At 34.7% G+C, this 23,676-nt stretch overlaps 1 protein-coding gene across 2 annotated transcripts in view; it reads right to left on the bottom strand.

The window, feature by feature from the left end:
• Positions 1-23,676, bottom strand: part of LOC115944092 (uncharacterized) — a 501,430-nt gene that overhangs the window by 251,474 nt on the left and 226,280 nt on the right. Inside the window, exon 4 of one of the 2 annotated variants that reach the window (XR_014138746.1) lies at positions 3,558-3,754. The exons of the other annotated variant lie outside the window; for it this stretch is intronic. The gene's annotated coding sequence lies outside the window, so the exon portion shown is untranslated. The remainder of the gene's footprint in view (positions 1-3,557; positions 3,755-23,676) is intronic. 2 annotated transcript variants of the gene reach the window in all.

Raw genomic sequence — 23,676 nt, 5'->3', positions numbered from 1 at the left:
CTGCCTCTCTGCCTACTTGTTCTCTCTCTCTCTCTCTCTGTCAAATAAATGAATAAAATCTTTAAAAAAAAAAAAAAAAAAATTAACTGACAATTATATACCAGTGTATATAAATACTTTGTTAGAAAAGAGATAAAGGAATAAACAGAGATATTTATTCAGGTAAATTAGAAAAGTCAGAAAGATAAATTATCTGAATTCCTGATATAAAAGCTAAATATTTAAGGAAAATTTACAATGTCTAATATTTTCCACGGCTCTCCCTCTCTTTTGTGTCTAATCTACATAATTAATTTAAATAGTTTTGTATTTTAAACAGGTTGATGAATAGAAAACTTCTAAACTTATTGACCTGTTACTGGTTATAATTTACCTACAAAGACGGATTCAGAGAGGAAATTAGGCAATAGTGTGCTGGTGGATGTTTAACAACAGCTTCTAAAAAAAAGATTAAAAAGGCCCTAATTTGCAGTATTGGCCGATTTCTATGGTGCAAATACTTCTGCTATATCCAATTTCAAGCCAAGAGAAGGATATCTCTTTAAGATGGAATTTAGAAAGGAATCATTACAATGAGCTCATCCAAGATGGTTTTAGCTAAGCTAGCTTCAGCACATCATTGAAATTAGGCCGTATTAAATTAATAAATATTTTATGGGGAAGTTGATTAAATGCATACATCCATATAAGTTAATAAGTATTCATGAAAAAATTAAGTAACTTTGGAAAATATGCCCCTCTTAGGGATACACTATATACATTAATTTTTGATTGCCCCAGAAAGTATTGCATATGAACAATCCATTTAACATTGTTTAATATAGCATCTCTCTCATACATATTTGACTCCAGGGCTTTTGTTTTTGTTTTTGTTTTGTTTTGTTTTTGGTCCCAGAACACCAAAGTAACATCTTTTAGAATAATAGTGTTTTTTAGAATCTCATTTGGGAACTGTGGCTCTGGTTATTCACTTCTAGTCTCATTGGACACATAGCAGGCATTCAGGAATCACAGTTTACTGATAAAAGGTACTTATTTGTGTAGAAAGATCAAAACAAAAAGGTAAAAAAAAGATCCATGAGTAAGTAGAGGAGATTCTGTCCTGTCTTTTATGAGACCAGATTATGTTTAGATAATTGTTTCATTAGTGCAATTGCAGGTTTATTCATTTGTTAGACATTTTATTGAGCATCTACTATATTCAAAGCACTATGAGACACTAAAGCACTGGAAAATTTCAGTCTTTTTATTTTAAATGCTCCATTAGGTAAGGCAAATTTAGTTTTTCTTTTTTTGATTTTGCAGTAAGAAAGGCAAAATACACTAATTGTTCTAAAATTTAATTCTAAGGAATATTTAAGTCCAACACATCTTGATAAATGAGCAGAGTTTTTGTTGCAAACTCCATGTAGTATGGACATATTACTGAGCTATTGAGTACTTCAGATATAGAGAATCTTTTTTAAGAAAAGAAGCTGTCATTTCTCCCCTAAATACTCAGTATGAAGTGTCCTATCTGCATATTAATGTGTTAAAATAATAGTGTTTTAATAACTATCAATCTGATTCCATGACAATGTCTCCAAGTGTTTACATATATCCACATTTAGCAAGTTAGAGTAATTTATGTTCACACATAAATATTCATAAAACTGAGTATGTTTTGAAAAACAAAAGAGCAAGATTAATGGCTAAATGTTAACTGAAAAAAAACCCAGCTATTTTGCAACAGATTTCATGCAAAGTCTCATTTTTTTTAACTACAATTTGAGTTATCATGCAATATGTAAACCTTAGTGCATTTGCTTTTGTTTTGCTTTCCTTTGGAGAATTGACAGGTAGATTTTTCCACTGAAGAAATAACTGGCACTTGACCTTTGCCAGCCAGTATGATCTGTTGGTATATCAAAGAAACTCTGATGTTGAATTATCTTAGCAGTGAGTAAATTATTAAAAAAAAAAACAACTATAACATCCTTTTAGATAATCTGTTCATTACTTATAACAGTGTGTGAATTACTATAGTAAAATAGTGATACCACAGTAGTTCATTTTTTTACCCCATGCGCTTTTCTCACCATCCAAGCATAGAAATTAATGTATCTCAACACATCGAAAGAAATAAAACCGCATGCATATGTTTAGCCATGAACCTAGCTCAAAACACGGCATCAGTATGGAGGAACACGCCAGAAAATTATCCTCTGATTTCTTAATTAAGAGTATAAAATTGTGGCTATTCATGGCCACCAACACTTAATTGTCTTTGTAAAGCTACAAGATAATTTCCCTTCAAGGTAAGTATTTAAAATGAGTATCTCCATACCACCAGACCATACAGTGCTCATTTATAGTACTATACAAAGCTTCTGAATAATAAATTTAATGAAAGTTGTTTTATGCCTTGCCCTTTAGAGCATTCCTTCCTCTTTCATCCTCTAATTTTAACAATTTGCAAACAAAAATTTCTCAAAGGATAGATTGCAAAGATCTATAGTTAACTGTACGTCACTGGAAGGTAACAAATGTGAGTTCTTCCAATATTTAGTTACGGTACATTGTTAGGGGGATGTCTTATCTATGTTAATTATTCACGTATCTGCATTTTGTGTGGTTATTATAGTAGAACTATCCTCAATAATACAGAATATGCTACCTTTTAAATTTGTTCAAATTTTTATTCAAGTAGCATCAGCTGCTAGTATGTCACATTACAAGAGCCAACTTAACAACTAAATATCTCACAGAAAGGGAAAAAAAAAAAACTTTTTTATTTGAGTCTACAGATTCATTGAAGTAGCCAAGCAACAAATAAAATATAAATGCATGAATTAGAAACAGAACTATTGTTGGAGGCCACTGGTTTTGACATAGATTTGAATTTTGACTATTACAAAAGACAGAGGAAACCCCACACTTGCTTAGAACAGTAACACGACACCAAAGAAGTTTCTCACCAAATCTCCTACCCTTCCTCATGAGATCTAAACACAGAAATAAACATAAACATGGGAAAATCCAGGGCAGGAAATCAAAGAGAATCAGGTCAGAGAGAGAGATTCACAAGAACATATATTCAATGTCATAGTCCAGCAAAAAAAAAAATGGGAACTATTTCTAAATGATATCCATAATAAAGCTATAGAAACAGGACTGTACTGTACGTGGTCCTGCCATGGGGAGGTGGGTATTTTCTTGACCCTTGACCTCTTCTCACACAAGAGCCTGAGAAATGAAAATCATGTTTCTCATCGCTGTTTGTTTTACACAAATTCACTGTCTTTATTTAAACTGGCATAGAGGGGGGAAAGAATTCTATTCTGAAATAGCCCAAGTCAGGTTCTTAACAGTCATGTGACTTTTTTTTCTGCCACTATGTGCTCCGTATCATTTTACTCTGAAATAACTATGTGGGTTTCGGCTCAACCTGCCTTTGCTTATAATGCATGGCATACCCCGTGAGGGAGCCTGAGAACAGACTCCCTTGAAAAGCAAGGTTCTCATAGTTGGCCTGTAACCATGGAAGCAGATGCCGGTTTCTTCTTACCCCTGCTTACCTCTTTGCAGCCTCGAGCTGCTCCCTATTGTTAAAAGGGGTACGCCTTGATTTTTCTTCATCGTGACCGAACTTGCCTCTTCTTCAAAGGGCATGATGCTGCAGGTCATTGGTCTAGACTGTTTGCACGGTCCAGAGAACAGCCTTGATGTAACCCTTGCTCCGTCTGAGCCACGCCACCAGCCGTGCATCTGTAGACTGTAGAGGACATTGGAGATCTGTATTTGAAAAGAAGTCTGTCTGATTTTGCCATTGTGCCTTTTCACTCATCGATCGAATGAATATCGAACCTTCTGTCGTTGCATGTGTGAAATAGATAGCTTAGCAAGCACTTTTGTGCCCAACCTGTGCTGTGGGCCAAAGGGTTTTCCTTTAGTCTCAAGAATTTTTTCTTCAGACTTTATGAATTTCCTGTTAGCTTAAATTATTTATATGCTGTTATCTTATCCAACTGTTATGATGACTATTTGAGTTAATTCATCAGCAGTGACTTTCTTTTGCTATTAGAAGGAGTACTTTCTTTTCTGCCAACTATGGTTTGTTTTTTTTTCTTTTTCTTTTGTAGCTTTTTGAGCTCTTCTAGCTTAACTTATTCGTGACTACATGTGGTATCAATGTACCCTGTTAAGCCAAAAAGTTGAGATATCTTTTCAAGATGATGATTAGATGATGTCTATCATTTAACAGATTTAATTCCAGAAAGGTGAACTTGAACTGCCTCAAGGTAATTTCAGTGATTTGTAAGAGTAAGTAAATCAAATAATCACATTGATTTTAAGTTAAACAAAATGTTTGATAAACTCTGTGAATGGGAAAAATTTTCTTTGTTTTTCCCCTTTTAAAAATTTGTAAAAATGTTAGTCGGGAGTATTGAAATATACTTTAAGGCATATAAATTTACTACTGTCATTTGGTATGTTAAACAAATACCATATATTTATGATATGTATCTTATGACATGATTTAATTAGAAAGTATGCAATATGAAAATACATTGTTTACATTTCATTTTTAATACAATTCACTGCTTGTCCTCAGTAACTGATGTTAACAATAACCAATGGCAACTATACCACCTGCTCATTCTTAAAATGTATTCTTTTACTTAAAAAAAATTCAGAGCCACTTCAAAATGCCTCATAAGCTGATCTTCAGTATCCTGCTTAGCAAGCATTGTCTGTGTGTCATCAGTTTTGTTTTGTTTTGTTTTAAAAAAACCACTATCTCATACTTCAAGGCACACCTATTTTCTCTAATTGCCACAGGCAAAGGGGAGGTCCATGACAGAATAAAGAAGGTTATTGTGACAGATGAAACATAATTCACAATGAGTACTCTTTTTATCCAGCCTTAAGAAGAGGATTACTTCCAAGCTGAATTTGGTGGCAGAATGCAGGAGCTGATTTTATTAACATATAAGGACAGGCCAAAGGCAGAAGACCTGTTTCTCTTCAGCTGGGTGGTGGTTATTTTGTGTGTCTGTTTGGGGGTCTTACTTGGCTCACCTCAAATAGAAGAGATGCTGGACAGAAGACAGTCTGAAGAAGCAGAGGGAGTAGGTGGGGAGGGTAGGAAATAAGAAACTTAAAGCAATAAAAGTTGGGGTTTTCTATACTAGAGAATGAAAAATGATGGGTTATATATATTTCTACATTCTTTGGCATGCACATGAAATAAAGTCATACTTTTTTTCAACAAACATATGAGCTGCAAAAGTAGGTAAATTTTATTTCATAAACTTAACTTACATTTCTTTAGATAATGATTTTTTTTTTTGTCTTTCATATTCTTAATCTCAAATGGTTTGCTAGATTTCCAGATGCTGTTTAGTTTTATATGAGGGCTTAATACTAACCTTCAATTAGGTAGGTATGTGTTTATTTGGATATTTTACTTGCTTTCAATTGTTTGTTTTGTTTTACATGACAGGGCTTTTATTTGATCTTTATGGAATTTTTGTATTCACATATAAATAATTTTTTCTTTCTCTTTCTAATGAAGTCAGATTTTAAATTAACTCAAAGATGGGCAAAAAATTGTACTTGATAAACATCTATACATCATAAGAAAATTCCAGACTATAAAATCTATTGCATTTCATTTGTTTTAAATGGAGTTTTGTTTACATTAACCATTTTGATTTTGTTATTCCTGAGAAAAAATGTCTCTTGCTTTATTTTCAAATACTTCATAGGAGTTGTAGTTGAAGTAGTGTTGTATTTGCAAAAGGAAAAGTAAGCGAGCGGTTGTTCTCTGTCTGCTAGTACATCTACTGTTACAGAACTTACAACAAAGTGCTATTTTTCTGCTATGTTCTTGTCAATCATGGTTTGTTATTCCAGAAAGTGAAAAAAATCCAAATTCTAAATTGAGGTCTTTCTCAATATAATGGATTCATTTCATATTTCAAATATTGTAATGAATAATTCAGATACAATGAATTTATGTAGGTATTTTGTGGAAGAAGGCATAAAAAATCATAATCTACACTTTTTCTTTCATATATATATTTAAAGCACAATAATATGGTTCTTTTCTATATATCGAATATAAGACTTAACATTAACTAAAATGATTTTGCTTATTTAAGTTGGCTTTGTAGCTAAAAATTTTATAAAATATGCAATCAGATTCTTTCATCTTAAATTTGTTAACACTGTTAACAAATACTTATTACTACATTAAACATTTGCTTCTATTAACCGAGTTTTCATTTCTCTTTATGCTGTGATTGAATGGTTACTGTTCAAAAAAACCCAGTAATCTAAAAACAACAAATCAACTATTCTAAAACTTCAGAAAATATAAGAAATCATATAATTATTATCTGTTGATTGAAATAGAAATCTTTCCCTATACCCCCTAAAAAAATGCTGAAATAAATCACTTAGTAGGGAATACTTTAAAATGTTCTTTTACATGTTTTTGTTAATACAAATAAGAGATAATCTTTAAACAATATAAGAATTTCAAAGTGAAAGTATAAAAATATGTATACATTTATTATTGCCAGATCATCTACAGAGATTTTCCATTTGTAGTTTTTATATCATTGCTCATATTTACTCTGTAGAAACATGCCAATGCACAGACCTTTTGCATTTGGTAAAATTTTCCACTTCTGTTCTTGTTTCATAATTATTGCTTTATATCACTTATTTGAAATAACCTGTGTGATTTATTATTACAACATATGAATGAAATTAATGAGGATTAAAGTGATATTTTTAATTAAACATAGGGGAAAGAAGAAAACTTTAAGAATGAAGAAGTTGATACAGAAATTATTTAAATGTCCACAGTAGAAATTTTTCAACTAATAGGTTTTATTTTATGCATGGTTGAACTGAAAATAAAATGGGGTATGTTGCATGATCATATCTAAAAGCAAAATTCATTTGCACTACCTGAATATTATACATTTTTATAGGAAAATAATTATATTAGTCTGAGGATGAGATTTTCTTTTGCAATTACATGACAGGCTTTTTTTTTTTTTTAAATAACATCATTCAACTTGAAAGTGATATCGTTATATATTTTTTTAAATTAAGCTGTGTATTCAGCACAGTGTCACAAAAAAATAACAAAAATAGGGGTAAGTATATTGGATTTTCATGTACGGTCTTTACAGAGTCAATCCGTCTTATTTAAAATGTATTTCCTGTGTTTCAGGGCAGAACGTTTTTCATATCGCTTTCATCTTCCTCCCCCTCCCTAAAACACATTTTGCTATAAACTTCTGCACCAATCACTAGGAAAGACACAAACAGCAGTAGCAGTTCGGGAAGCAGCCCTGTGAATGTAAAAAATCACAGACTTTGATTTTATAAGACAAGTTGGATAGGAGTCAAAACTGCCACATGCGGTGTGAAAAAATGCCACCCTGGTGTGAACAAAAGGTTTAAAATGGAGTCAAGAAGCATGCAAGCTCGATGTCTAAGCCTTTCCTGTGAATTGTCTACCAGAACCTGCAGGGTATCAAGTCGGCTGGAAGAACAGAGCGCTCTTGGAAGCTACAACTGAGAAACATAGGCAGTCAAATGTGTTAGTTCTTGTTTTTTTTAAATTTTGTTATGTTTTGTTTTGTCTCATCTAGGCATCATTATACTAAACTGTTTTACCCAAAACATAAAACAAATCCCAAAAAAGTCACATAATGTGTGAAGAAACTGTTGCTTACAAATGAATTGTTAGATTTTTTTTTTTTTTGCGTTCCTTCATTTATAGCAAAGTAAGTTACCAACTGTATTTCATATTTAGATTCCTTGTTTTGTCGGCCTGAGTTTTATTTACTGAAGGGTGAATAGGGGAAAATGCTCATAAAATCCTGAATACTAGAGTAAAAGAAAATCTAATTATAGTACTCATGCATGATTATCTTCTACATGATCACAATGGAGGAAAAAAGCTAACAGTTCACTATTGGAAACAAGTATTTCATATCTTAATAAATAACACAAGGATAATTCTGAATGAATATGCAACAGAAACAGTCCTTCAGAAGAAATACTACTACCTTATACTAATGTTACACCTTTAAAAATTTACTCCACAGCCAAAACTGTTTGTTAACCAAAAATAGTCAAATAGATCCGAACTTAAACAATCATCATTTACTTAAATAACTAAAAAAGGCAATTCAGTTTTAAGGACAATTAAAATGTATACCACTGTGTCATAACCCCCACTTCAATAATCTTAATATGTTTATAAAGCCACATATGAATGCTAATTACATGATAAGTTATGAATAGCGTTTAAAGAAAGTAACATTTCCTATGTGATTGTGATCTAATCAATACAAACACATCTAAATGCAACAAGAAACATCTTTGATGAGCATTGAAAAGATCCTTAAACTTAGAAGCCGGTTTTATTACATTTGCATCTTATCTCTTATTAAGGATTGGGTCTAAAGCCAGCAAATCCCATTGGTTATGAATGCAGGTCAAGACAGGAACATTTTTCTATTTACTCTTTGTAACACTGGATAGAAATCAATCTGTTACTTTCATTACAACCACACAATCAATTCCATTTAAAGTATAATACAACAGCCAAGTCCAAGGACAATATGGATCCTTGGGAAAAGCTCATACCATTTGCAGGGCTGTATTTGGTATAGCTCCTGGTGAACTGTTTTCTTTCTAATTAGTGTACATGGTCATTTAAACCAAACATACCTAAACTGGTTTTGCAGTGTAGAATCCAACCAAAGATAAGAGGACTGTTTTTGTCAAAGTTACATTAAAAAAAAAAAATCATTTTTTTTAAACAGTAAAAACCTCACAAGGAAAGATTCTGTCCACATTGTCTCTAATGTGAACAAAACATTATTATAGAGCCATTTTGATATTTTGAGAAAAAAACTGCACATACCAAAAATTCTGCCTTGAAATTAACATATGAAATCCTTATTTCAAATGTCACCATCCTCTCATGTCTCAATAAATGACTTTTTTTCTAATCGATCTTTTCTGGCCTCAAAATTATCAAGATTTCTGCTTCTAGGAGTTTTCTTGCACAAAGCACAGCTCAGTAAACAAAAGAAATACATCCACTGTGTACTCCATTTACCCATAATAGAATCATCACTTCAATTACTTTTAAATATCAAGACTAAGATCATCTTCATGTTTATAAATTACTTGAAAGCACAAGCTAAACCACTGTGCACCAACACTAATGGTAGTTGAATGAATTATTTTCTCTTTATTTTATAAATGAGGATATTTTCCTTTTTCACATCAGGTTTAAACATTTCAATTTACATAGTCTTCTGATTTCCTCAAACATATAGTAAATGAATATCCTCAAGAAGAGCACAACTTAAAATTATCTCCGATATAATCTTTAAAATACATGTGCTAGTCAAATGCATTCTGCCCCTTCCATATAAAAGGGATAATTCAAATTTAAATCAAATCACTCTTGATTGTTTCACTAAAAAAGACTATGTCATTTATGCAAATTGCATGATCTTGAAATTTTGGAGTTTGGAAAAGTTTTCTCCACTTAGAAAAATAGATTTCGGGCGCCCGTGTGGCTCAGTTGGTTGGGTGACTGCCTTCAGCTCAGGTCATGATCCTGGAGTCCCGGGATCGAGTCCCACATTGGGCTCCCTGCTCAGCGGGGAGTCTGCTTCTTCCTCTGACCCTCTCACCTCTCATGTGCTCTCTCTCTCTCTCTCTCATTCTTTCTCTCAAATAAATAAATAAAATCTTAAAAAAAAAAAAGGAAAAATAGATTGCAAATTTAGTGTCAATATTTCATTCTTTCTGCAAAACTGAGGACATGCTTCTCTGTCACCATTCAATATTGTAACTGTTGTTAGTGAATTCCCCTTCTAGTGACAAGAAGTAGTTCCTAGGACTGAGCTCTCCTCAAACACAGCCTATAAGTAAGCTCTGAGATGAGATATGAGGGTACTCCCATATGTTCTAAGGGGCCTTAAATGTTTCTGAACAGAAAGGGGTGTGTTTCGTGCTGTATTCCCTGCATAAATAAGCATAGGCCAATGAACCCAACGTCAAAGTCTCCAAACATACTGTCACCGCCTAGTAGACACTCTTCTTTACTTCCATTCCTCAATTTCTGATGGCCTTTAGTGGCCTTCAGACTACTGTACAGTTTTGTTTTCCTGTTTCCAATGCCTTCCACCACTGAGAGCATCTAACCCCATTTCCCTGCTTTCTGGTCTACCTGCCAGGCTACCCTGTTCAGACTGAGCAAGCACGACACTCACAGATGATTTGCACAAATCATGCTCTGGGCCCCAGTAAACGTAGAGTAAATTTGGGATGCAGAGGTCAAAGACAGGCAGGCCAAGCCTCTGACAGCAACTCAGAAGACACCAGGATGGATTATGACAGACAGAGGCATTTCAGAGTAAAGGTTAGCTTGGGTCATTCGCAATACAATCACTTAAAAAAGCAGAATAGTCATTTCAAGTAGGGAGGCCAAAACTTAAAAGGAAGATGGATATCACTTTCAATTTTAAGCATAGGCAAGTGAACTAAAAAACCTCATGTGCTGATTTGTATATGTTTATTAGTTTTTATTTTAACTGTCATGTTCTTTTTAAATGTTTCTAAAGATACCCAGGGAGTTCCTAAAAACTATAGCTTTTAAACTTGCATTCCCGACATGGTATCGTGGTATTTTAAGTTTTTTGGGGTTTTTTTGTTTTTGTTTTTTTTTTTAAGAGAGAGAGAAAGAGAGACTAAATTTTAAGTAGGCTCCATGCCCAGTGCAGAGCCTGACTCGGGGCTTGATCTCACAACCTTGAGATCATTACCTAAGCCTAAATCAAGAGTCAGACGCTTAACCAACTGAGCCACACAGGTGCCCCTATTTTAAGTTTTGCATTCAACTCCATCATTTTTCCTTCTAAATGAGAGATTAACTTCCCGAAAATTCAGAAATGGGTTCATCCTTCATATTCTATCCAAGTTTGTCTAGAATGCAGGACCTCCTAAAGGAAGATCAGAATCATTAGCTGTATTTCCTTATTTTGTTTTTATTTAACATTTGAAAAACAAATAGGGATAAAATGTAATTTTTTTCTTTTTACATTTAAATTTGTTCATGGAAGTTCAGTTTTCATTTATCAAATGATACAATACATAATGCTTTCTATATTGAAGGGAATTTTGAAGAAAACTAATCAATATAAATTACCATCAGGTTTCCATTGGATGCATTACATTCTGGTAAAAGTAATGAGCTTAAATTACTAAATCTCAAAAAGAAATCATAAAAGTATATTTTTTAAATGTCAAAATTTTATATATAATATTTCACATGTCACAAGATTATAGGCCCATACTAAATATGGCTATAATATGCTTATAATATGTCTTAGTAAGCAATGAATACTTTATATGCTTTCATTGTTGATCTGGACTGTAGGTGAAACCCCATCTATCAGCTATGCTGTTCTCTAATAAAAGAAAATATGTGTCATTGTGGTTTTGGGGAAAAAATATATCTTAGTCAATATTATTTCTCAAAGCAAAATCTCAAGTTCAAATCTATTGCTAGGAGCCCATTACTGGCTCATACTTCTCAATTTCTACTTAATAATTTAAAAAATACAATTGATGGGGTGCCTGGGTGGCTCAGTCAGTTAAGCGCCAGACTCTTGATTTTGGCTCAGGTCATGATCTCAGGGTGGTGAGACTGAGCCCTGTGTTGGGCTCAGCGCTCAGTGGGGAGTCTGCTTGAGATTCTCTCCCTCTCCCTCTCTGTCTGCCCCTTTCCCCACTCACATGCACTCTCTCTCTCCAATATAAATAAATAAATCTTTAAAAAAATTTTAAAATAAAATAAAAATACAATTGAGATATTTATAGTATTATAATCTTTGCTATCAAAACCCAATATACTTCAGAATATATTTCTAAAGACCATTAATTCTTTCATAGAATCAGACAAAAAAAGGTATATACAGTTTGAAAGTTTAATATGATAAACAATGTAAACTTGCAATAAATTGGCAACTGTTCTTTGGGGATGTGAATCATTTAATAGAGGCCTGCTCTCAAGACATTTCTAAGATAACTCACAGTATTTTCTATCAAGTAGTCCTTTGGTCTTAAATCTATTCATTCATTCAACTAATATTTTTTTTTTACTGCCTTTGTGCTTTCCCAGGTTCTGAGGACATTTATACATTCAACAAATATTGGTTGCATATCTATTTAGCACCATTCCAGGTGCTAAGTATGTAATTACAAGTTTTTTGAAAAATAATCACTTTTTTAAAGGACTTTTTAAGAGGATTTTGTGTTATGATGGAGAACAAGGAGAGTTAGAAGAAGAAGAAAGAGTTCCTACATAGATAGGATAGTCAGAAAAGGTCAAGGGGAAAGGTCTCCAGAGGCAATATGTGAAATGAAGTTTGAAAAATGAGAATGACCCAGACATGGGAAGAACAATATATAGTTTCTCTACCATAAAGAATAGCTGGTATGAGGACCCAGTGCAGAAAGTCTCAGTATATTAGAAGCAGTAAGAGGAGATCATCACTTCTAGAGTGTGACCAGAGAGCAGAGGAGGAGTGACTGAGGCTAGCAAGAAACTCACCACTCACAGACTTATAAGGCCGCAGGGAAGAGTTTGAATTTATTCCCAGGGCAGTGGATACCTCCTGAGGCAGAGCCTCTCAGGAATGAGATATTGAGATATGATTTTTTTTTAACTTTCCTAGATTTGGAGACCATTAATTGTAATCCAATGTATCAAGCAAGTTCTTAACAATGTCAAAAAATAATCCCCGTGTCATTATTTGGTGAATAATTCAGACCTTCTTCTTCTTCTTAACTGAAAACTGCTTACTTGAGATATTTGTTTTTGGATTTTGTTCCCAGAAGCTAATGAAACAAGCAAGTTCCTAAAAGCCAATGTTAACTTGGGTTACTCCGGTTATCAAGTAAGGCACATGATTCTGAAAACAAATATATTTTAACATTCTCTATCAAGAACAGCTATAGCTCCTGAGTTTGCCTACTCACATGGCAAAATAATTTACCAATGAGATTTTATTTAATTTTATCTGTGCTTATGTACTTAATGGAGAAGTTTAAGGGCATCACACTACACATTAAAAAACACAGAATCAGGTATTTTACTCACAACTGAATGAATTGAATCGCACACATACATAGGTTGCTACTTTGTTACAACATGATATTATTTTCTACTGAACAATAATGAGTAATAGTCAATTAAAAAATCCATTAAGTTTTTCATAATTTTTAAAAGCTAACTGATTAGACCTATTTGGGGAAGATAAAATATGTTCACTAAACCAAAAGGGGCAAAGCTCTAAAGATTGGATAAGCAGTTGGAATCATTATTAACAAGCTATGGCCAAGGCTACAACTTTGGAAATTAATAAAGCACAACTATTAAGCTAAATTACAAGGTGTTTCTGTTGAGATGTCTAATCACATTTCTTTGTACTTTTTCAGCCCCTTAAAGACAAATCATTACAGCACTGTAAATGCTAGATATTAAAACACATGACTAAGAGCAACATGCTTTAAACTTACCATAAAAGTACTGTAGTTGACATTTTTAATCGGGGCCTCTCATTAGTGAAGTTTTCCCCAAACAAATAGCTTGCACCTCTTAAAAGAATAATATACAGATCATTCCTTCTGGAGATTTATGTTTAACCAGATATAAGATGAAATTAGGCTTTCAACAAATGCTTAATACACTTACACATAGAATTTTTTACTTAACGTTGAGAGTGCGCTTTTATAAATGCATTCAATATTTTGGTTTCCATTAAAAAGTTTTTTGATATGGGACATCTATACTAATCTTTATATACAGAAATGTTTCTTAAGTGTTCAATTTGATAAACCTAATTTAAAACCAGATAGTCAAAATTGTCACTTTATATAAGATCTTATCCATTTTATGTACATATCGATGCAACCATTAAAAGGTTTTACTGGAGGGGCGCCTGGGTGGCTTAGTCGTTAAGCGTCTGCCTTCGACTCAGGTCATGATCCCAGGGTCCTGGGATCGAGCCCCGCATCGGGCTCCCTGCTCGGTGGGAAGCCTGCTTCTCCCTCTCCCACTCCCCCTGCTTGTGTTCCTGCTGTCGCTATCTCTGTCTCTGTCAAATAGATCAATAAAATCTTTAAAAAAAAATAAATAAAATAACCCTTTAAAAAAAAAAAAAAGGTTTTACTGGGGTAATAGTATGTAAGGGATATTAGATCACAAAGTGAGTTTCAAGACAGACTTCCTTATAGCAGTTTCAATGTAGGCGACGCACTGAAACTATAAAAGGCTCAGAATAAGGAGATACGAGAGGATTTTCCAAAGATGGCTTTGGGGAGCACTATACCTGTCCCCCCATCAATTTTAGCGATGGGGTTTCAGACTCTTGGAGAGCTGAAGTTGGGAGACAAAATGGAAATACTCCTGCCTGAACTACATAAGTGACACACATTGATGAGCTAGCTGCTTTCACGTCAGATCAAAGGAGAACTTCTTGCAATGTTGACATCTGCTTGAATTTCTAGAGTTTGTTTGTACAAAGAATGCATGAATGAGTACGGCCTGTGGACCAATGCAGTTCAGTTCCAACTATGAAAAGAAACTGCCCAAGGAAACACCTGGAAGGATAGTGGATGCCATAAGTGAGTTCGAGTGGAGTAGATCCCTCAAAATGCGAACTAAGGATGGCACAGCTATGAGAGGAAAATCTATTACCTGATGCACGGGAAGTAGAGTAGAATGTTCCCAATAGGGATTTCTGATGTGCATCCAAATGTGCCCTAAGAGCTTTAGACAACTACCCACCCTAGACCATGGGAAGCCCACTTAAGACAATAACAGTAAAATGAATATCTCTTGGTACCCTCACTGATCTCTACTATAGCTTTGATACTATGTAGTAAAAACTACCCTTATGAAGATGCTAGAGGAGGAAATCAAGCCTGAGGTGGGAAGGTATCAGAGTTCTCCTTTCAGTTTCTTGGGCCATGGATACCCTACCTGCAGCAGATCCCCTCTGGGCAAAAGGGAGATGAATTTAGAGAGATAAGCAGTAGCCAGTTAATGTAAGGTTGGGCCATTTTTTAAAATTAGACTGTATTTTAGAGCAGTTTTAGGTTCACAGTAAAATTAAGTGTAAGGTGCAGAGATTTCCCATATACCCCTGTGCCCAAACATGCATAGCTTCCCTCATTATCAACATTACTCATCAGAGTGGTACTTTTTTTTTATAACTGATGGACCTACCTTGACACATCATCATAAACCAAAGTCCATTCAGGTTCACTGTTCCTGTTGAGCATTCTATGGCTTTGGACAAATATATAATGACAGTTATCCACCATTATAGTATCATACAGAATAGTTTCACTGCCCTAAACATCCTCTGTGCTCTACTTATTCATCCCTCCCTCCTCCCTAATCACCAGAAACCACTGATCTTTTTACTATCTCCATAGTTTTTTCTTCTCCAGAATGTCATACAGTGGTTGGAATCATACAGCATGCAGCCTTTTCAGATTCTTTTCTTTCACTTAGTAAGTTATATGCAAGTTTCCTCCATGTCTTTTCATGACTTGATAGCTCATTTCTTTTCAGCATTGAATAATCTTCTATTGTGTAGATGTATTGGGGGTCTTTTGTTTTTTTAAAGAAAGTTTTCAATCTGTGTGCAATGGAAAGACCTTGTAAAGTTTTAAGAGGAGTGACATGATGAGCTTTGTGATTTAAAAGTATAAATCTGGCTTCTTTATGGGGAAGAGGTTAGAGAAGGATAAGGATGAAGTCCAAGAGAACAGTTGGGGTACTATTACAATATTACTCTACCTTCTCTGGTAGGAGAAGGGAGAGCCACACTCTGGTGTGATAGCAGTTGAGATGAACAGAATGAGATGGCTTAAAAATATATGTATGAGGTAAAAGTAATAGCACTTGTTGATGAATCAGATTTTGAGGATTATAGGAAGAGAGGTCAAGTATGAATTGTGGATTTTTGGCTTGAGTAACTGGGTGGATGAGGGCCAGTGGTGAACTAAGGCTGAATTCCGACTGGAATGGATTGACGCCAGGCCAAAAACTCAGCACCTCAGAAAGGTTCTATTAGAGGTTTATAGAAGTCCTCACCAAACATAAATCTCATCTCCTTTTCCTTGCAGATTGTTGGCCACTCCTCGTAGGCTCCAGGGATATGAATAATGCCTTTAATAATGTCAAAGAATTTCCATCAATGCTTAATTGCCTACTAATCCGTTTCCACTGTCCGAACCATCTCCTTGATAGTGTTCCCAGCCACAACTAAACTTGACATTTATATCAGGGAATACTTTCTCAGTGTGTCTGTTTGTTGAGTTTTTCTTTTGCTTTCTTTCTTTCTCTGTTTTTTTTTTTTTGTCAAACTTTTATTATTTGCAAACATTTATGTCAGTCAAAATGTCAAAATTATTTGTTGGAACTCTAAATAAATAGCATAAAAGGAGTCCATGACAGAGTGCTAAGATCATTTGTAGTAGGTTGTGTTCATAATCACTGGTTAACAGTGTAGAGTGCAGGTCATCATATTAGCTCTCATTGGCTAAAAGATTAAAATAACACTCAGAGCATATAAATAGAAGTTTATATTTTTCTTTCTATATATTTTTAATAAAAATGAGAGACTAATAGCATTAAATCAATCAGCAATACCAATGTTAATTTCTCGGTGTTGATAATTGCATTATAATTATATAAGATATTAACATTAGGAGATTTGGGGCCAAGGATATATGGACACTCTGTGTACTATCTTGTAACATTTCTGTGAGTCTAAAATTATCTCGAAATACCAAGTTAAAAAGTAAACCATCCTGCAAGGGCAGAGTTAAAAGGGAAGTACATTTCCAAGATATCTGAAAGAGACAGGTATTCAAATATCAACACTAAGGGGATGTAATTCAGTGTTATGCCTTTACTTATTCTTGATTAAATGCATGAGTTCGCTTACATTTGCAAATCAAATCTGATTAAATTATATGAAGTAAGATAAAACAGGAATATATGAATAAATATATCGCTATATAAAATATCTTGGAGCTTAATGAATAAACAAGAATTAATATCATCTTAAAGAGTTATAAAGGAGTTAAGAATTCACCATAAATCTAAATTCAAACTTGCTTACATTCTATACCAGCTTGCCTTTATTCTTAAGAAAAAAATATTTTATAAATTCCCTTGGTTCTGGGGTGCCTGGGTGGCTCAGTTATTAAGCATCTGTCTTCAGCTCAGGTCATGATCCCGGGGTCCTGGGATCAAACCCCGTATCGGGCTCCCTGCTAGGCGGGAAGCCTGCTTCTCCCTCTCCCACTCCCCCTGCTTGTGTTCCCCCTCTCGCTGTATCTTTCTCTGTCAAATAAATAAATAAAATCTTTAAAAAAAAATTCCCTTCGTTCTAAGCCATGTCTTTTAACTTTACTTAATCTATTCATCACACCATTTACTCAGGTATAAAATGTCAGTCCTCTTTTACCCTTCCTTCTTCATTTTTGCTTCCATTGAGTTTGTAAGTCATGCCAAATCTTTGTCTCCGTTATCTTCACTTTTTTTTTTTTTTTGAGAGAGAGAGAGAGAGAGAAAGAGCATGCAGGGGGGGAAGGGGCAGAGGGAGAGGGAGAGGGAGAGAGAATCTTAAGTGGGCTCCAAGGCCAGTGCAGAGCCAGATGCGGGGCTCTATCTCATGACCCTGAGATCATGACCTCAGCCAAAATCAAGAGTCAGATGTTTAACCTCCTGAGCCACCCAGGCACCCCCATTATCTTCACTTTTATCTTATGTTAAGTCCTTATTGCTTCTCTGGGGTACTACATAAGAATATCCTCCTAAATACCATCCTTATTTTCCCTGACTCAAATAGCCCATTCTACATATATAAGACAAATCATTCACTATAAATTATAGACCTGGTCATGTTCAAAAGCTTTCAAAGGAAATTATATTACTTTAAAAAAGAAAGGAAAACAGAACAAAAAAACACCTCTGAAATCTAGTATATACATCATGACTCCTTTGAGTCTTATAAACCTCAACTCAACCCCTTCTTTCCACACACGTTCCCTACCTTCCCACCAAAGTGGATTGCTTGCTGTTCCCTTAAGGGGCTCACACTTTTCCATCCCTGCCTTTGTTCATGTTGCTTCCCTCCAGCTGAAATTTTTTGTTCTCTTGGTCATTTAAAGGACCAGCCTTAATGCAGCCACCAGAGAAGTGGGTGCTCAGAAAAGATCAACAGAATTAAAGAGAACACTGAAGGCATTCTGTCAGAAGCAAGGATTACTCAAACTCAGTTTCCGATCAACTCCTCCCTTTCCTACCCTATCCTTCTTAGCGCAACAAACTCAACTACATACTTTTTAGTCTTAAAATACTGACAAGCATGCTACTTGGGTCATAGTGCGTTTTTAGAGTTTGGATTAATAATAATCAGTGATCTACAATTAAATATGACATAATTATAGTTGTAGAAACCGTATGTCTCCTTTATTCTGCATACTGTTCCAATTTCCCACTAAAGGAAAGCATAACTGAGCTGGAACCATGACCTATCTTCAGCTCACTCTATTCAGAATTCTACTCTCTCACTGTATTTATTATATAATATTTACAGAACCCCTGCATGTGGTTGTTTGAGCGGTGCCCTTTAAGAGGTTCACAAGGAGACGAGTGAAGCTGAAATCTAGCCCATACTCTGCTTACCAAACCGTAAGTATGACTCCAATTACACTTGCAAGTATGCATGTGTCATCTGCACAGAGGAAAGAGCACCTTTTTATAATTCACAGAAAGTGCAAGGGACGATTCATCTAGTCGATAAACTTTAATATATTGTATAGAAAAACTTTTCAATACTGAAATCCTTGGTGTGTTTCTTTAAATCCAATTTTGTTGATAGGAGTGCAATTTTCATCTAAGTGTATTTCAACATAGAAACAGTAAGGACTTCTATGAATTAAACATACACACTCAAACTAGAAATAATAAAAAGATACATTAGGTCACTGGATTGATATCTTTTCCAATGTAAGATTGTCCTCTCTTGTATATTTTTCATTGCTTTGTCCCATATGAGTTTAAACTATTTAAACTATGGTTCTTATTCTATTTCCCAAGGGTGTATATTCAAGAATCTAATAGAAGTCCACGATAATGAATTGAAGGGTAGGCATTTTCACTTTATGTTTTTTTGGTGAAGAAAACTGGCCTAAAATTCAGGGCACTTTTTATTACTCTTATGTCTATTATTATTATTGTTATTAACCAGTGATTATCTATTGGCCAACTCTTACATTCATCATGCTCATTATCTCTAATCCTCTCTACAAAGTAGCCTAATAGGTAGCATGATTCTCATTTTCACAAAAGAAAATTCAGGTGTTTGGTGATTTCCCCAAAGCCAGATGGTAAGCATGTGTTCAAACTTAGACTTAAATATAGTCTTCCTGGCTACACAAGATTTTCTCACTCCTTTAGATGAAATCTTGCAAACTATGTTTTACTTTCTTTCATAAATTTATTCAACAAATACTTACAGAATAATTCTTATGTGCCCTACATTTTCCTAGATGCTAGAGATGAGCAAGAGAAGTAATATTTGTTCTTAAGGGACTTACATTAGGGAAAGAGACAGTAAACAAATAGATAAATATATAAGCTCAGGTATCAACAAGTACTATGACACACACACAAAAAAATCAGGGTAAGGAAATAGAGAGGAGTGAGTTTGGAAGTAGTGGTTGGAAGGTCAGAGGAAGTCTTTTCTGAGGAAGTGATATTTTAGTAATGACCTGAATGTAGGAAGAAGAAAGTTACATGTAGGTTGAGTGGAAGAGTATCCAGGTTAGAAGAATCATGGCATTTTAGAGAAACTTCATGAAGGCCAGCATCACTAGGACAGGATGCATAAGTGGAAGAGTGGTAGGAGATCAAGTTAGAATGTAGGTAGATCTCATAATGCAGGTTCAAGTAGGCAAAGGTAAGGAGTTGGGCTTTTTTTTTTTTTTTTCTGATGAGAAACCATTGGAGAGCTCTATCTAAATTACACTTTTGAAAAATCACCTTGACCGCTGTGTTGAAAGTTAACTCTAGGGGGAGAAGAATGGAAAGAGAAATACCAATGAGAAGCTATTGCAACAGCCTTCACAAGGGAGGAGAGTGGCTCAAGGAAGAGAGGCAGCCCTAGAGGCAGGGAGAAGGGGTTATATTGGAACCGAGCTGAAAATCGTGTTGGCAGGTCCTGCTGATGGAAAGAAAGGATGTGGGTATCAGAAAAAGAGAGAAATCCAAGATCACACCTAGGTTTTACACTTGAGATACTCAGGGGATGTTTGTGCCATTTAGTGAGACAGGGAAAATTGGAAAGGAGCAGGATTTTAGGACTGGATAAATGGGAAATTAAGAAATTTGTTTTACCCACGTTATTACTTCTTACTGTATTTTATACATGTTTCTCTCCCGTTTGGGCTCAATAACATTACATCAGAAAAGTTCTAAAAGGTGTTGGCAGATACCTCCCACAGATTTATGTAAGATGGGAAAACATGTCTCTACTCACCCACAAATATAAAAGTGCCCCTATTATTTTATATTATACCTACATAATTATTCATTGGGATGCATAGTTTGATTTGGATCATCAAGTGAGTGATTAAGTCAAGCCAGAGAAGAAACATGCAATGAATATTAATCTTCTTTTTGCTCATAGATCATTCCTATGACATCCAGGGCCAATCTTCAGTGGGTCCATTTTCTCTATCTAAAATGTGTGTTTTCCCATGGTCCTGAGATTGGAAACAAAGATACAGAGTTCGCTGAGATTTTTGGCCTTTGTTAGTTTTTCTGTCGCTCACTTTCTTTCAGAATCATTCTCAAAACACATTTCTTCCAAAAACTTCTGTGATTGTTCCAGGCCACACAGAAGAGAGCCCTAATCTCTCCTGAAGTTCTAAGAGTGCATCATTTGTATCACTTCTGGGGCCCTTAGAACTGACAATTCTAAGCTTTCCTTTTATTTCTAGGTGCTTTCTACCTAGTAGGATTGCAAGCTGCTTAAGGTAAGAAGTTATGTCTTTTGTATCACTCAGTTTGAGTACAGGGCTCTCTATTAGAGGACTTTGATTAGTTTTTGCTGATTTAAAAAGAAAGAAAAAAAGAAAGTCTCCTTTTCCAAATTTCAGAAAGGATACAGAACAGCAAAGTTATTTGGTACTTTTCATCCTATATTTGTGAAATCCTAAACTGCTAATTCTGGAAGCAATATTACAAATAATCTTATCCAATTCTACCCTGCATTTGAATCTTTGCTAGTAAACTGCCCCTTGCTAAAATCAAAACAAACAGACAATTGAAAAGGACCAGGATATACATCTGTGCCTGCCGGTGAAATGCTTTGGTTTGCTGGTGACTGGTTTGTTCTTTAGAGTTTTACCATTTTTAGTTGTGTTTGTCTATTTTGAACCTTATTGACAGTTCTACGATTTATTTTACGTGTAAATGGTGATCATCAACATGAGTAGTAAGAAGGGAGGCCATAACATCACATGAGAAGGGAGATTTCCACCAACCAAGTTCAAGACTCCTCTCCACTTGATTGGAACTTCAAGTGATAATTATCTGGTGATAGTCATTAGGATTAATATGCACTCTTTTGATTTTATAATCTGTAAGGGTCATCGAAACAATAACAGCATTCCCTAAATGGTTTATTATACTCAGAAAAAAACTTTTGACCAGCCAACAAGTACAAGTGTCCATATATCCTTGGTAAGTTTGCTTTTTTCTACTGGCTAGTCTTTTGCAAACTTGAATTTGTGACAGTGAAGTTTCAAGGACTGTATCACCTTTAAGTAAAATGATCAAATAAGTTTTCTAGCCAAACACAGCAGAGCCCTGGAACACTTAGACTCAACTGAGGTCCAGATCCTTTTTGAGGTTCAGCCTAAAATAGTGAGCTTTTGTCTTTATGAACCTGTTTTGCTGGAAAAAAACATGAAAATTTTACCATGAAAGGAAATGAGGCAAGAAATGCATGTCCATATGCTAAGACTTTTCCAATTACACATAGAAAGACCAGAATTATTTTTCTCAAGCCACAAGTTGAAAGTAGAGTAGTCCCATTTCTATTTTACATCTATTCCCATTGATCAACATGGCTAGATAATTCCACCACCCTTTCCCACAGTTTTGATTCAATCTGTTGTAAGTCCTTCTTTTAGAATGCTTGCTGTGCCCAGTGGTCAGAAACAAATTTGGTTCAATACTAAACTGGGTAATTCAAGTGGACAGCCAAATAGCTGATATTATCCTCATCAGTGACTGAAAACAAAACAAAACAAAAACCCCCCACAGGGATAAATTGGATTTGGTGAGAGAGATGATAAAAGACCTTGGTGAAAACATAGTGAGAAGGTGTGTCAACATGGAGAATTTCTATTTCCCTTTTTGAGTACGTTTTTATAGGTATGATTTTGTGATATATCTTATGCTTTTAGCATAGTATTTCTTAAACTTCTACTACCACAATGGCTTGTCAAATTCCCATGTGTAGCTGACCATCAGGAATTCTCCAAAAGAGTCTCACTGCAAATGAGCTTGCATCTTTTAATATAAAAGTCACGAGAATATTAATGCTAATGCTAATCACCTAGAAATGGTCTAAAGGGAAACAGAAAAATAGGGTCCTGATTCTTCCCCGTAGATCAACAGAAGCTCAATGAAGAGAGAATTATCAAGATGTAGTTCTAAAACATTCAAACTCCTCTTCATGATGAGAATGTGTAATTAGCACATCTGTGTTTGGGAAGATGAAGGTTAACTCATCTTGTGTTAGAAATATCTTCAAATATGACACGCAAATTCATGGCAATTTCAATACTCATTCACCTCCTCCTGTGTGCCAGGCACCATGGACAGAAAGATGATGAATAAGACAAGAAACTGCAAATCCCAAGACAAGAGGATAGTTGCTCCTTTAATAAAGGCATCTTGATTTTTCTGTACCACGAGGATATTTCCTCAACTTTCTCTTTGATTTGAGCAATTAGAGCCTTTGTGGACCTCAGGTTCATGCCAAGTCTAAAACCTAACTTTATGATTCCAAAGAGTTGCCAACATAATTAGAGAAAAGGAGATGAGTAAAGTGTGACAAATAAAAGAGAGAGGGAGAGACAGAGGATGAGCCAACATAGAGAATGAATTTAACTGAAACAGAGTTTCAGTTGGAAAATATCTATTTGAAGTTGTCTTAGGTTGATCCTTCACAAAAATACTATTAAGACTTTCAAGTTGGAAAAGAACGATCTGTTTGAATTATATGGTAATGGACTACTGAAGAAACATTCTAAACCATGTTCTTATGGCCAGAAAGCCACGCAGAAAGGATATTGTTTCTTTTAGGACCACAAAGAATGAGATAGAGATGGAGAGATCAAGAGAGATAGATAGTAATCAGAATCCAGCAAACCTAAGAGAGACACGAAGTGATTATAAAAATTAATATTAATTTTGTATATAGTTTTCTTAATTTGAAATTGTTCATACACTGCACTCAACAAAATGCCTGGAACATCATG

This window comes from Leptonychotes weddellii, chromosome 1, assembly GCF_054177405.1.
Source record: "Leptonychotes weddellii isolate Sample4059 chromosome 1, ASM5417740v2, whole genome shotgun sequence".
NCBI classification, from domain to species: Eukaryota; Metazoa; Chordata; class Mammalia; order Carnivora; family Phocidae; genus Leptonychotes; species Leptonychotes weddellii.
This window is presented reverse-complemented; position numbering and strand designations above follow the sequence as displayed.